Source organism: Myotis brandtii, unplaced genomic scaffold (genome assembly GCF_000412655.1).
Source record: "Myotis brandtii unplaced genomic scaffold, ASM41265v1 scaffold45, whole genome shotgun sequence".
Taxonomy (NCBI): Eukaryota; Metazoa; Chordata; class Mammalia; order Chiroptera; family Vespertilionidae; genus Myotis; species Myotis brandtii.
The window spans coordinates 2,390,500-2,404,242 of NW_005367209.1; positions in this window are offsets into that span (position 1 = coordinate 2,390,500).

Sequence of the window (13,743 nt, forward strand, 5' to 3'; positions counted from 1 at the left end):
CCGGGGGGCCCCCCCCCCCCCCGAGTGCACAAATTTTTGTGCACCGGGTCTCTAGTATATATATATACATACACACATATACACAAACATTTTATATATACATATATGTATATATAAAACATTATTCATTCAGCAAGAATATACTATTTATACTTCCTCACTAGAATAATGTAGAACAAATTTCACATTATTTGACCTTTGAAATGAAAGGTATGTAAAGTAACCACACACTTTAGTTCCTTCATTAATTAAATCAAGAAGTACTTATCGTGTGTCTATTGATTGTATCTCAGACATTGGAAGAGAAACAAGATAATGTCCCTACCCTGGGATGAGGTATAATGATTCAGAGTCTAGAACAAGAGACAAACATACATTTCTGAATAATGTGGTAATTTATAATAGGCATCTTTACTGAAATTCTTTAAAGGAAGAGTCTTGACTCATTATCAAGCTCTAGAAGACATTTCTGTTTGCAAACTTATTATAGGAACTTTCAACAATGCAGGTGAAAAATGAGAAAGAATTCTTGTCCTGGCAAGCATATGACTCCAACAGATGGCTGCTTTCTTGATAGAGGAGACTGTTTAACACTGAGAAGTCAGAATTCCTGTTATGTTAAATAGCTTAAGTAACCGAAATGAAGCCACCAATTTGACAACCTGCCAGATTGAATCTCTTGTGAAAACTGACTTTTCTTTTTAAACAGTGTCCTTCTTTCTCTTTTTCTGAGGCCCTCTACTCACTATGTGAGTCTGGTCTGTGGCCATTAGCTATGTTTTTACTCTCTTGCGTGGGCAATGGTTGCTGTGAAAAGTCTTGAAAGCAATTACAGATTTTGTCCCCATAATAGCATGTTTTCCCTAATGAATTCCTGGCAAGTTTCTGTCTTCCTCTAATATTCTCAGATCAATAACCAGAAGGTTTATCAAACTCCTCAAAACTGTGGTCCCACCTATAGAAGCCTTGTGAAAGTAACAACAAAAAAGTATCTTCTCTAGGCAATTGAGTTACAAAGACAACATCCCTTCTGCCGAGCTGTAGCCCTGTGTTGTGACTCAGGGCTTAATTTCATCCTCCATTACTCTGTTGGGAGGGGGCACAGACTGCACAAGCCCATGTAGAAATCCTAAATCTCCTCAATTTAGATATCTTTCCCCTGTATTGCACACCAAGTTGGATAAATGGCAATCTGTTCTGTACTCCAGATAGTTGGTTAATGCTCTCAGGGGACCAGACATTTCAGGCACTGTTTAGCTAATCAATAAAGTAGGAAGAGACTAACTGAAGCTCAATTAAGCTTATAACAGCCACCAGCACAGCAAACCTACAATGAGACCGAGGGGGTGAAGAGCTTGTTTTCAAGAGCTGATACCTGGTTCCTTGGAATTTGTCACTCATTCCTGAGAGAGGATGATTTAGGGTGGCCCAGCTCAGCCTCTGTCATCTTTATAACCCTAATTATGTCTTGCCTATAGAAACTACACCATTTCCCAAGACCACTTCGGTGGACTGGCACTAGCTGAGTCAGGAAGCTTTTATTTTTTCCAGGGGACAGAACATAAATGAAAAAACAAATTTGGAAAATGGCTTATCTAGATGATCTGTGTCCTTTCCAACCATGACTGCCTTTAAGAATTGGCACAGGCTGGTTGGGTACTGACTTGTCTCCAGATTTCATTTTCGTTGTCTCATTTAATATTGACAGTGATACTGGGAAGTAGGACATCTTGTTCCTGTTTTATAGTTGAGGAAATGGTTTAATAAAAACAAAGTAACTTATCCAAATTCAAACAGCCTGTTAAATTATGGGACTGAGATTTACACCAAGTTCTTGATGACTAGTTCTGTTTTCTTAATCACACAGTGTGGCTTTGAATATAATACTTGACCAGGAGAGTTCTAGACCCAGTATAAGAGCCAAAACCTATCCAAAATGTGGAAATTGACCAAAGCAAATGTGACTAGGGAATCAATTTTATTGATATATACCCATTGCCTCTCCCCCTTCCAAGGCATCCATTGTTTGCCTGCTTAGATTCCAGGTCTTTCTTTGAGATTTTTGAAGAAGCAGATAGGAAGAATTGGAAGAAACCAATTTGGTTAAATAGCTGCTGTGATATACAGGACTATGCAGGACCTCAAGGAGCTAGATGAGGAAGACAAGTGTGTCGTATTATGTGATAAAATTACCTCTTTGAGTCTTCTTGGAAGATTTTAAAATTAATTTACTTTCTTTAATGAAGAATTTGTATTTCTCTGTATGTGATCACGTACCAAGATTGGTCATGAGGTGGCCCAATTATCTCTGGGATCTACAGCAAATAAGGACTCAAAGCTCCTGAGGATTTCAACCCTATCTATCAGTTTACTTCCATTATTTACTTCCCTGCATTCCATACCTCTAGGTTCCAGGTTTGGCTACAACACAACAGGGTCACTTTGCTCTATTGTTTCTTCAGAAACAATATTTTCAAGGATTTTTGCCCTATTCCCTGGTTCCTTGAAAAAATAACTTACCATGACAGTGATTAACTTTTTTTCTTATAAGGCATCAGACAACTGAGTAAGAAGCAATACTTATACCAAAGAAACCCCAAGTTACCACCTACTGCCAATTTCTTACATTAGGTCCATGTCTGTGAATGTGCCTATAAGTTCCTGTGCACAGATCACAACTGCAGATCTGGACCAAGGATGGTGTTCTGTGCAGAACAGCCTGCGTGGGAGCAGGTGCCCAAGACAACAAGGATAAATTGAGGCAGGGCACATATGGGATGGAAAAACCTTATGGTAACTGCTCACAAGTCATTACTTGAACATCTTAAATGAGGCATTTTGAATGTCGTCACCAAGGTCATTAGCTGTGTATGGGGCAAAGGCTTATTTTTAAAGTTTGACATGGCCCAAGGAATGCTTTGTTCCTAATATAGAGCACTTGTTCTGAGAGGTTCCAAGTCTTCAGCATCTGCCACCACCCACCACGTGATTCGCAGCAGGCCAAAGGTCACATGTGGTGAAGTTCCAGAGCCCGGCAGCTCTACAAGGCCTGGGAGAGAGGCTGTTTGGAGGATTATTTAGAAAGGAAACCAGCTTTTAAAAAAAGACATCTTGGTTATTAGATTTTGGATTCTATTTTGGTCAGTATTCACTTTTTTCCCCTTCCCATGGTGGGTAGAAAGTACTCCCTGGCCCTTTTGAGATTGGGGTTGGCCATGTGACTTGCTTTGGCCAATGAAATATTCTCATACATGAGGCAGACAGAAGCCTTAACTGAACTTGTGTGGGTCAGCTTGCTCTTTCACTCTGGGTCAGTAGTGAAAGGAGCTTCTGCTAGGTATTTGCTGCCCCTAGAAAAGCAAACCTGAATGCAATCTACAGCCTAGCTAAGCAGAGACATCCTGCTGAGCCCAGCCTACATTAGCCAACCCCTGTGATTGTGATATTAATGCTTGGTGTTATCAGCTATTTGGATATTTGTTACATAGCATTATTGTAATAGCTGACTACTACATGGAGTTAAGGACTTGTACTTTTTTTTCTGCATGGGTGGACATATATATATATATAAACTGACATGATAGGGTTAAAACTCATTTTACACAAAGGTATAGAAAGAGAGCTTCAATCAGGTTCAATCTGGAATTCTGAGACAATTGAAAAGAGTGATTTGTGTGTTAACTGCTAACAAAGACGACAGCTTCCCCCAAGGTGAGCCTGAGGAGAGTCAGAATTAGCAGATACCTGAGTGGCAGAAGGGTATTTAAATTAATTTTCTCCCATAGCCTGAAGAGTTCACTGAAATCCTCTAGTGCACAGATACTACCTTTAAAAAAATGTCTAACAAGTGTTTAATTTAGGTTGAAATTTTTAACTTATATGTTACATTTAAGTTGACAAATTTATCTTAGATCTTAAGATGTTCAGCTTCTCTTGAAAGAAAACTCAGAATGTCAGAAAATATTGAGCCCCCATTTCTCTTTGAGAATAAATACAGGAGCTGAATATTGGTTCTCTCTGGAATGAGTGTGTACTTTTCAGTTTGCTAAAGTTTTTGCCATGTTCCTATTACTCATTTTCTGTTGCCTCATCTGTTTTTGTTACTTGCCCTATTCTTGTAGGCACTGAGATTTGTAACATCTACTAACTCACAACCATCTCCCTATTTTAAAGAAAGGCCCAAGTGCTTAGCTCAGAGTAGATGCTCAGTAGGATGACTATACATCAGTTTTGCCCAGGGCAGTCTTGGTTGATGCCCATTGTCTTAAGCTAATTTATCAATTTGCATGAAGAAACAATATGGTCCTATCTGGCAGATACTGGCTTTCAGCTGGAACCACAGGAGTCCTTGGCCTCCCCATATGGTCTGGGTTTGCTCACAGCATGGTGGCCTCTGGTAGTTAGACATGTGGTGGCTCAGCAAGTCCCAGGATACAAGGCAGAAACTGTGTCACCTTGCTTGACCTGGCTTTGAAAGTCATGCAGCATCACTGACATCTCGTTCTCTCAGTCACAATGCTGCCCAGATACCATCTAGTGCTGAATGCCTAGGTGGTTAGTAGCAACGAGGAGACTGGAGCCACGTCTGCTTATTCCACCCAATGTTTATTCTCCTATTCTAAGAAGCCCCATCTGCCTCCATTCTCAATCCTATTATTTTTTACCTCCCTAATCTAATAACATAAAATGGGACCACCTATGTATTCTAGGAGGGCTAACCCATGAACGGTCTTCAGAAGGCCTTACAAACACTTGGAATTCTGTACAAAATCTGTTTTTTTAGTTGTGCATCAGTCAGAGTTCTCTGTTGCATAAACAAATTAAGAATTTACTAAGGACATGAGATAGCTAGCTCCTGGCATCCCTGAAAGGGTCTGAGAATCAGGCTTGGCACCAAGAAGCCACCCCAAAGTCAACTGCTGCAGGGAAGACCCTGCTGCCTGTAGGACAGAGTCACTGCACCTCACCCAGCTGCCATGGAGCACGATGTGCCAGAACCTTTGTCCTCCACTGTTCCTGAAACCTGTGTCTTCACCTCCATCCCAGCCAGAATGGACCTGTGGAGTGGTTGCTTCCCAATGTCTTGTGCATGTTTACCGGGATGGTTGATCCTAGGCCATGTGTCAGGACTGTGTTTTCAACTGAGGATAGTGAATTTCTAGTGTCTCCTTCTGAATATGCAGATTAAAAAGGCGAAAAAAGCCTCAAGCATAAGAACAGTGTTTAGAAGGTGCTGAGAAGGCAAAAAGCATAAACAAGTCGACTATGTGAGTGTGTACATATGTGTACTTTTCTGACTCATGGGTTCCTAGTTTTAATCAGATCTTCAAAGAGCTCCCTAATCCCCACATATTAATTACAAAACATTGTCACATGGACTTCTCTTATACAAACATGAGTCTATGTGTTTGAGTCCATTTGTATATTTGAGTCCATTATATTTTACAGAATTGAGGACTGTGAGGTCCAATTATCCACATATCTCTACTTCAGTAATAAAAACAATTAGTAAAAACCAGATAGATATTAGAATGGTAATTTTGTTCCATTGCTAAACCTGTTTTGTGTCTCTCTTTGGTATGATGGTAAAGTATAAAGTGTACCAAAACCTGGATTAACAAGTAGTTATTTTAATAGATTTGTTTCACTGCTACTTTGAGAATAGAACAGCAAAAACAAAAGAAAACAAAAATCACAAGAAAATCCAATAAGGATTTCTTCCAAAAATATACTTTCAGGGGTGGCTTAGAGTAAAAACACATTCAGTTCAGTTTTCTATAATTTCCAATGCTTGAGGAATGAGAAAATTCTTTGTAGACTCAATAAATGCTCAACTATTTTTAAAAGTCCATTTTTCTCACCATTTAGGGATGGTAGGGACACAGACTAAAGCATTTTGGAGGATCCCACACAACATTTAAATTAGAACTTAAAGGAATTTCTAATCTGAGGCACTGAGAGGAGAGTTTTATGTGAGATCAGCAAGCTCATGGCAGAGACTGAACTGGAACTGAGGATTTCTCATTCCCAACCTGGCGTCCTCTCCTCTGAAACGCCCTCAGGAAGGCTCGTAACACAAATCGCGCTTCAGTTGGCTACAGCTGTGTAACAAACCACCCAACAAATTGAGTGACTCCACACAAAACCCATTTGCTAAGGCTGACATTGCAGGTTGGCTGGTTGGTTCTGCTGCTTTGGTCCAGCTCTACCACCTGGGCTGGGCTCAGTCACGCATCCGAGGTCAGCTGCTAATTGGCTAAGTAGCTAAGCTAGTCTTGGTTGGGCTCCATCACACAAATGGTGCTTCAGCTGAGAAAAGGAAGCAACTCTGCTTAATGAGGTGTCTCATCTCCCAGCAGGGTAGCACAGCCCTATTTTTATTGTGATGCCAAGGTTCCAAAAGATAGAGGTTTAGGAACTGGGAAAATGGAGCCATCTCACTCTATCAGCCAAGGCCCTTCATAAGGCCAGCCCAGATTCAAGGGTGGGAAAGAGACATCCCTCTTGATGGAAGGATCTATAGTCATATTACAAAAATATAGAGGCTGTGAAGAGTGAGTGTCATTTAAAAATCTACCACAGGTTAATTTATTCAACCTTTATTGATTATCATCCCTTGTTTCTGGCCCAGTGCTCAATAAGCACTGGGGATACAAGAATAAAAATAAACCTATTTCTTTCTTAGTGAAAGCTATCATATAACCAAACCATCTGTTTCTCTGGCAATTTTGTAACTCAGGTTTTACATCATTATCCTGAAGCCATTAGTCCTTTAACTTGATATTACAACTGTTATAAAAAAATCACATAAGAAATTCAGGAGTAACCTTATGCACATAAATTAAAATTGGCTTGGGTGAGAATAATTGACTTCTCAGAGGTCTGGTCAATAGGGAACTGTCAGGCTAGATGAGTTTTTACACATGTCAGAGAGAAATTGGAGCTCAAATGCTAATTTTAGCTTACAAGGATATCATACATACATCTGACAACCTGAAGGTCTTTAGATAATGGGGAGAGTATTTGCCCTCGCAATCTGATATTTTTCTATCTAATTGCTATTTCAGCTGAGATATATGAGTGTTCCCAAATAACAAATAAGCCACTTAATTTTTAGGCTTCGATTGGCTACTTTTTCATGTTATTGATAGTAATATTTTTATGTTGTCCAGATACAGGACAAGTCTAGGCAGCATCAAAGGGTTTCTTTAGGAAAACAGTTTTAATTATGGTATTTTTTTATTGACTTGAGAGAGAGAGGAAAGGAGAGAGAAAGAGAAAGAGAGAAACATTGATCTAAGAGAAAAACATCAATTGGCCTGCCTCCCGAATGCACCCGGACAGGGGATTGAGTCCGAAACCTGGGCATGTGTCCTCCCTGGGAATTGAACTGGTGACTTTTCAGTGCACGGGACCTGGTCAACCAACTAAGCCACACTGGCCAGGGCAGGAAAATGGTTTTAAATGTTCACAATATACTCAGTGGAAATTGAATAACTTTCCTGCAGAGAACAACTAAAATGCCAGATAAAATAGAAACCAAATTTTTTTTCTTAAAGGTAATGAAGAGATGAGAAGATAGTGAGTAATTACCGCACCAAAATCTAAGGGAAAGCTGGAATCCAGGGAAATAAGCAGAGCGCCTAGGCCAATTTTACCCTGAGAATATCTATCTATTTAGGCAAATGTGAACTTCAGTTTTGAAGGGCTCACTGGATGAGGCATATTACAATTAAAGTCTAAAAGTCCATTCAAGTTAGAGAGTTTAATGTTAAAATAAAGGAAAGCTAGAAGTAATTCTAATGCTATATTTATTATAGAGCAAAATTTTCTTTTGGATTCTCAGCTGGAGGTAAAATAGTCCTAATGAGGATGTGTGGCGAGCCGGCACGGCCATGGCATACTCAGCCCCAGGGCGCCTTATGTGCTGTGCCAGCTCAGCCAGGTTCGGTGAGCCTGAGTGGGGGCGATGAAGGATGGAGAAAAGACAGACAAGAGAAGAAAGCTGGGTCTTGGTGGGACGCTGCCCTCTCTGATGGAGAGAGACAGTGCCGCAGACCACAAGCCATGTCTTTATTTTATAGCAGATTCCACGAGGCAAAGTAAGGGCGTGGTCACGATGTTTACAACATTCTCGTGGGTTTCAATCCTACTCAATTACATGCACCTGAACTCTATCAAGCCCACATCACTCAGGCACGTGCGGCCATGTGTTCGGACCATAGGTTCAAGCTTACAACTATAGCTGTTGGCTATGATTGTGCTAGGAGGGCTCTGCCCTCCAAGCTGGGACTTGCACGTGGCAATGAGAGGACTGTGGCCTCTCATTAATCCGAGGCTTGAACCTGTCCAAATACTGTAGCCGCTCTCCACAAGAATGTATCTGCAAAATAGTCTCATAAGAATTTTCATCCTTAAAATGGACCATTGCATACATTATGGGTCCAAAAACATTATAAAACACATACCACTAAACATATGTGGTTTGGACACTTCCCTGGGGACTAGGCAGAAATGAACACCAATTCTTTCTGTCAGAGACATCTCCATGCTTGTTCTCAGAGATTGCCCATAAATAAGTTTTCAAGAAAAAGAAACATTATACAGTAAAATTTAATTAATCACACAAAAAATAAGCAAGAATCAGCAGAAACCAAACTGTGGAATTGACACCTATAGAACAACCTATTATACATAAAGGATAAAAGACAAGTAGAAATAATCTTCAGAGAACAGACACTATAAAACATGACCTAGCAGTTTTAAAAAAGTACTATATAAAACATCTAGAAACTAGATGTTTTATATAGTACTAGCTGAAATAACAAACAACTCAATAGACAGGCTTAACTACAGATGAGATGCAGCTGACATGAGAGGATCAATGGATTGAAAGAGAGGTAAAAAGAATTGAGAACTAGAATTATTACTTGAAATGATAGTTTTCTCAGAGGCCATTATAAAATCAATGTGCTGGATAGGTCAGGATGGAACTTGAGAAGAGCAGAGCGGATGTGTGAAGGGATGGATAGCTAATGTAAGCCATGTGGCTATCCAATCTCCCTTTGGGTAATGTGGGATTTAGACAGGTAGTAAATATAAAAACAGAAACCACAGAACGTTGTCTTATATCCTCAGAATCAGGATCCAGCACATGATAAGACAGACTAATCCAATATATTGAACTACAGACCATCATGGGCCATTAGAATAGAAAAGGTAGAGTGTGGAATCAAACATATTAATGTGAACATTCAGGTAGAGCCAGGTATTAAAGAAGAGAAGGGAAAGTTTTTGGATTAAATGAGACATCCCCAATGTCTCAAGCAGTGAGAAAAGAACGGATGGTTAACATGAGATTCTCTAAGGGAGCTGTGACTTCACCATGGTTGTCTGATGGGGAATCATAGTTTAATTGGAAAGATTTTTTCTTTGTTATCAGTACATTTGTTATTGACTTATTCTATTTTCTGACAGCACAAGTTGGATATGTTATGTAGTTCACCTCAACTTTTAAAGGCTATGCAGCAAATATTTCCATGTCAACATTCAAACTTTCACTTGTCCTTAATACATTTCCTCCCATAGGAGATTCACTGGATTCCAGTGAATTCAATCCACATTTATGAGACGTACTTTGCACCCTCTTTTTAAGAAAAAAAAGAGAAATCTGGAAAAATAAACAAATATTTGACATTTAGTTTTTAAAAAGCAGACAAATGACTTTTTGGATTCACATAGAAAATAAACAGTACCAGTTTCCAAATAACCTCCAGCTATCCGGTGGCCTGGGAAGAATGATCATTGGGAGACCCTTCCTAAGACAGAGATTTGGGTTGGACAGGCACAAAAGGGACTGAAGGACAAAGGCCAAGGAAGGGGACCCAGATTTTAAAATAAATATCCCCCCAATTAAAAAATGGGCAAAGGGTTTGAATAGACATTTCTCCAAAGAAGATATAAATATGGTTAAAATACACAACACCATTAGGGACATGCAAATCAAAACCACAGTGAGATATTACTTCACATCCACTAGGATGGCTATAATAAAAAGATGTTGGCAAGGATGTGGAGAGATCGGAAACTTCATATGTTTCTGGGAATGTAAAATGGTACAGCCACTTTGGAAAATGGTTTGGCAGTTCCTCAAAAAGTTAAACATAGAGTTACCTTATGAACCAACAATTCCACCCCTAGGTATATACCCAAGAGAACCGAATGCATATTTCTTTGCAAAAAATTTTACATAAGTGTTTATAGCAGTATTATTCAAGATAGTCCAAATGTCCATCAAGTGATGAATAAATAAAATGTGTATGTCATAGCATACTATTCAATCATTAAAAGAAATGAATTCCTGATAGATGCTCTAACAGGGATGAACCTTGCAAATTTTATACTAATTGAAAAAGCCGGACATAAAAGGCCATATATAAATCAAATCATACAAAATGTTCAGAATCGACAAATCCACAGAGGCAGAGATAGATTAAAGGTTTCCAATGGTTGGGAAGATGGTGTGGGGGAAAGAGGGAATGGGAAGTAATTGCTATTGAGTTTGGGGTTTCTTTTTCAGGAGATAAAAATGTGCTAGAATTAGAGTGGTGATTGATCTTTACTGAAACCCACGGAAATGTGTATTTTTAAAAGAATGAATTTTATTGAAAGTAGAAGTGCAACTTAATAAAATTGCTATTGAAAATATATGCAGAATGCTCAAAGAGATAATTGGACTATGTATGCACGCCAGGGCAAGAATGGCTCCTGAGTTCTCTCTTGTGGGCCAAAAGAGGCTATTGGTACTCCTGGGATTCAAGGTGGGCCTAGCCTTCTCACCTGTGTTCTGGAACTTAATATTTGGTGACTGACCTACTTTCATCCCACACCAGCTGTTTTGTTTGGGGGTTGGTGCCATCAGTGAAAGGCAAAGTGGCTCCTGTGGTGTCTAGCCTTGCTATTAAGTGTTGCTGACTCCGGAGGAGCCTAAAAATGCTGTATCTTTGAGTTATTATTTAGGTATCTATTGATTATTTTTTGTGGGGCGCGGTTACGGTGTTTTGGCCAGGTTTAAGCCTCGGACTAATGAAAGGACAGGGTCCTCTCATTGCCACGTGCAAGTCCCAGCTGGAGGGCCGGGCCCTCCCAGCACAATTATAGCCAGCGGCTGTGGTTGTAAGCTTGAACCTATGGTCCGAACACGTAGCCCCACGTGCCTTGTGATAGAGTTCGGGTGCATGTAGTTAAGTGAGGTTGAAACTCACGAGAATGCTGTAAACAACGTGATCACGCCCCTACTTTGCCTCGTGGCATCTGCTATAAAATAAAGACACGGCTTGTGGGCGCTGTCGTTGTCTCCTCATCAGGGAGGCAGCGTCCCACCGAGACCCAGCTTTCATTCTCTTGTCTGTCTTTCCTTAATCCTTTCACCCCCGCACTCGGGATCACCTTGGTCGTGCTGGCGTGGCACAATTTTTCTCTGCCTCAGCACTTATAACTAGATGAGCAAATAAATTTATTCACCATTTTTGCCATATTCATTCAATGATCACAGTATGGTGGATTTGGGTATTCAATGGTGAATGAGACATGACACCTGGTATCAGAAGTGTCCATGGAGGATGTATTTAAGTCAGAGGGCCATTATAGCAGAGATGGTATACATTTTACATCTGGAAGAAAGTACCAGGTGTTTGGTGCATTGCTTGCATTAATGGTAACCACCCTGTGTTTATATCCTTTCCCTATAATATTATAGTTTCCTTTATTCTTTACCAGGGCTGGTCTCATGACTTCAATAGAATGTGGTAAAAGTAATGGTGTGCCAGTCCAAGTTTTGACTTCAAGGGGTCTTGAACACTTGCTTGCTCTTCGATCCTGCCTCTGACAAGTGAAAACCCATTGCTAGCCTGCTGGAGGGTGAGAAATCATAAAGTGCAGAGCCAACTCAGCTCATTTGTTCCAGCCAAGGCTCCAGAGACTTGAATGGGTCCAGCCAGGACCAGCCACCAGCCAACTCAGCTGATTGCAGATGTATATATCAGCCTAGCCTAGCCCAGATCAGCAGAGTCTGCCACCTACCTATAGAATCACAACCAGTAGAAAATGATTGTTTATAATAGGAAGTGTTGATGGTGTTCATTATATAGCAATAGATAACTAATATAGAATGCAACGGGAACACAGATGAGGGGGAGCTTGGGTGGATCAAAGAAGGCTTCCTAGAAGAAGCAACACATGCTATAAACCTAAAGATTCATCTTTAGGTGTTAGCCAGGGCAAAGAAAGAACCTGACTGAGTGTGTGTGTGTGTGTGTGTGTGTGTGTGTGTGTGTGTATGCATTGGGGAGGGATTTAAGGAAAAAGAGAAAAAAGAGGAAGTAGTTGAAGAATAGTATTTAAAAAGCCAAGGAGGTGAGATTACCCATAAAGCTGGAGTGTGGTATGTGAGAGAATGACTGAGTTATTTAGGAACCAAATCATGTAAAACTGCAAACATTTACTAAGGGGTTTAGACTATATCCTGAGGATAGTTGGGGTCAATTAAAGGCTTTTAATCCCATTTTTGCTTTTGTGTGGTCAGTCTAGCTACAGTGTGGGGGAGTGGTTACATGATTTAGCACTAGACTAGAGTCATGGAAACCATTTAGAAGACCCTTGGCAGGTGGGAAGGGATGGGAGCCTGAACTTGGGTACTTGCAAAAGGCACAGAAAGTGAACAGTTCTGAGGACTCCCACAGCGTCAGAATTGACTCAGCTTGGGGATCTACTGGAAAGGGGATGAAGGAGAGGCAGCTGTCAAAGATAATGCCAATGTTGTGGCTAGGGCCACTGAATTGGTAATGGTTTTGTTTATGGATGTAGAAAAAAAAGAGGTAGAGCAGGTCTGAGGGTAACTGTAAATGAAGTTTGGTGCACACTGTATGTAGCAGGCCATATTTTCCAAAGACGGTCACGCCAGTATAAAGGGTGGGACAAAGTATGTTTACAGTTGGGAATACGCAAAACAGAGTTTATTCTTGTATTGTTATTCGTTATTGTATTATTTTCAATAAAACAACTGTAAACCTACCCCTCCTCCCAATCCCCGCCCCCACGTATTTCTTCCATCCCTCACCTTCTTCAGAATGTGACCAGCTCTGCTCCAAGTTGAGATGGCATCTATATTTCCTCCCCTTGAATCTGGGAAAGGGCTTGTGCCAGCACCAACAAATGGGCTCAGCATAAGTGACAGTATGCAACTTCAAGGCTTGGTCCTATCAATTTGGCACAACTCCTGCCTGGCTCTCTCAGGAGGCTCACCCTTGGCATCCAGGCACCATATTGTGAGAAAGCCCAGGCCACGTCTAGAAGACACACACCTGTGGTGTTCCAGCCCAGAGCCCCAGCTAGTCTGCTGACAGACATACCATCCACCACCACATATGTGAATAAGCTGGTCTCCAGCCCCGAGACTTCCAATCTCCAAGCCGAGGCCCAGACAGGTCGTGGAGTAGACGCATGCCATCTCTACTCTACCCTGTCCGAATTCTTGACCCACAAAGAATATGAGAGATAATTCATATTGCTTCAAACATCTAGGTTTTGTAGTAACATGTAACAGAGCAATAACTAATACATTGCATTAGAGGTGCCTATGAGACATTCTCCTAACACACGTATATTTCATTTTCTAAATCAATGTTGCAGACTCTTTCATCTGTTTTATAAGAAAACTTACTTAAGTACTGTGGCGGGCTGGCA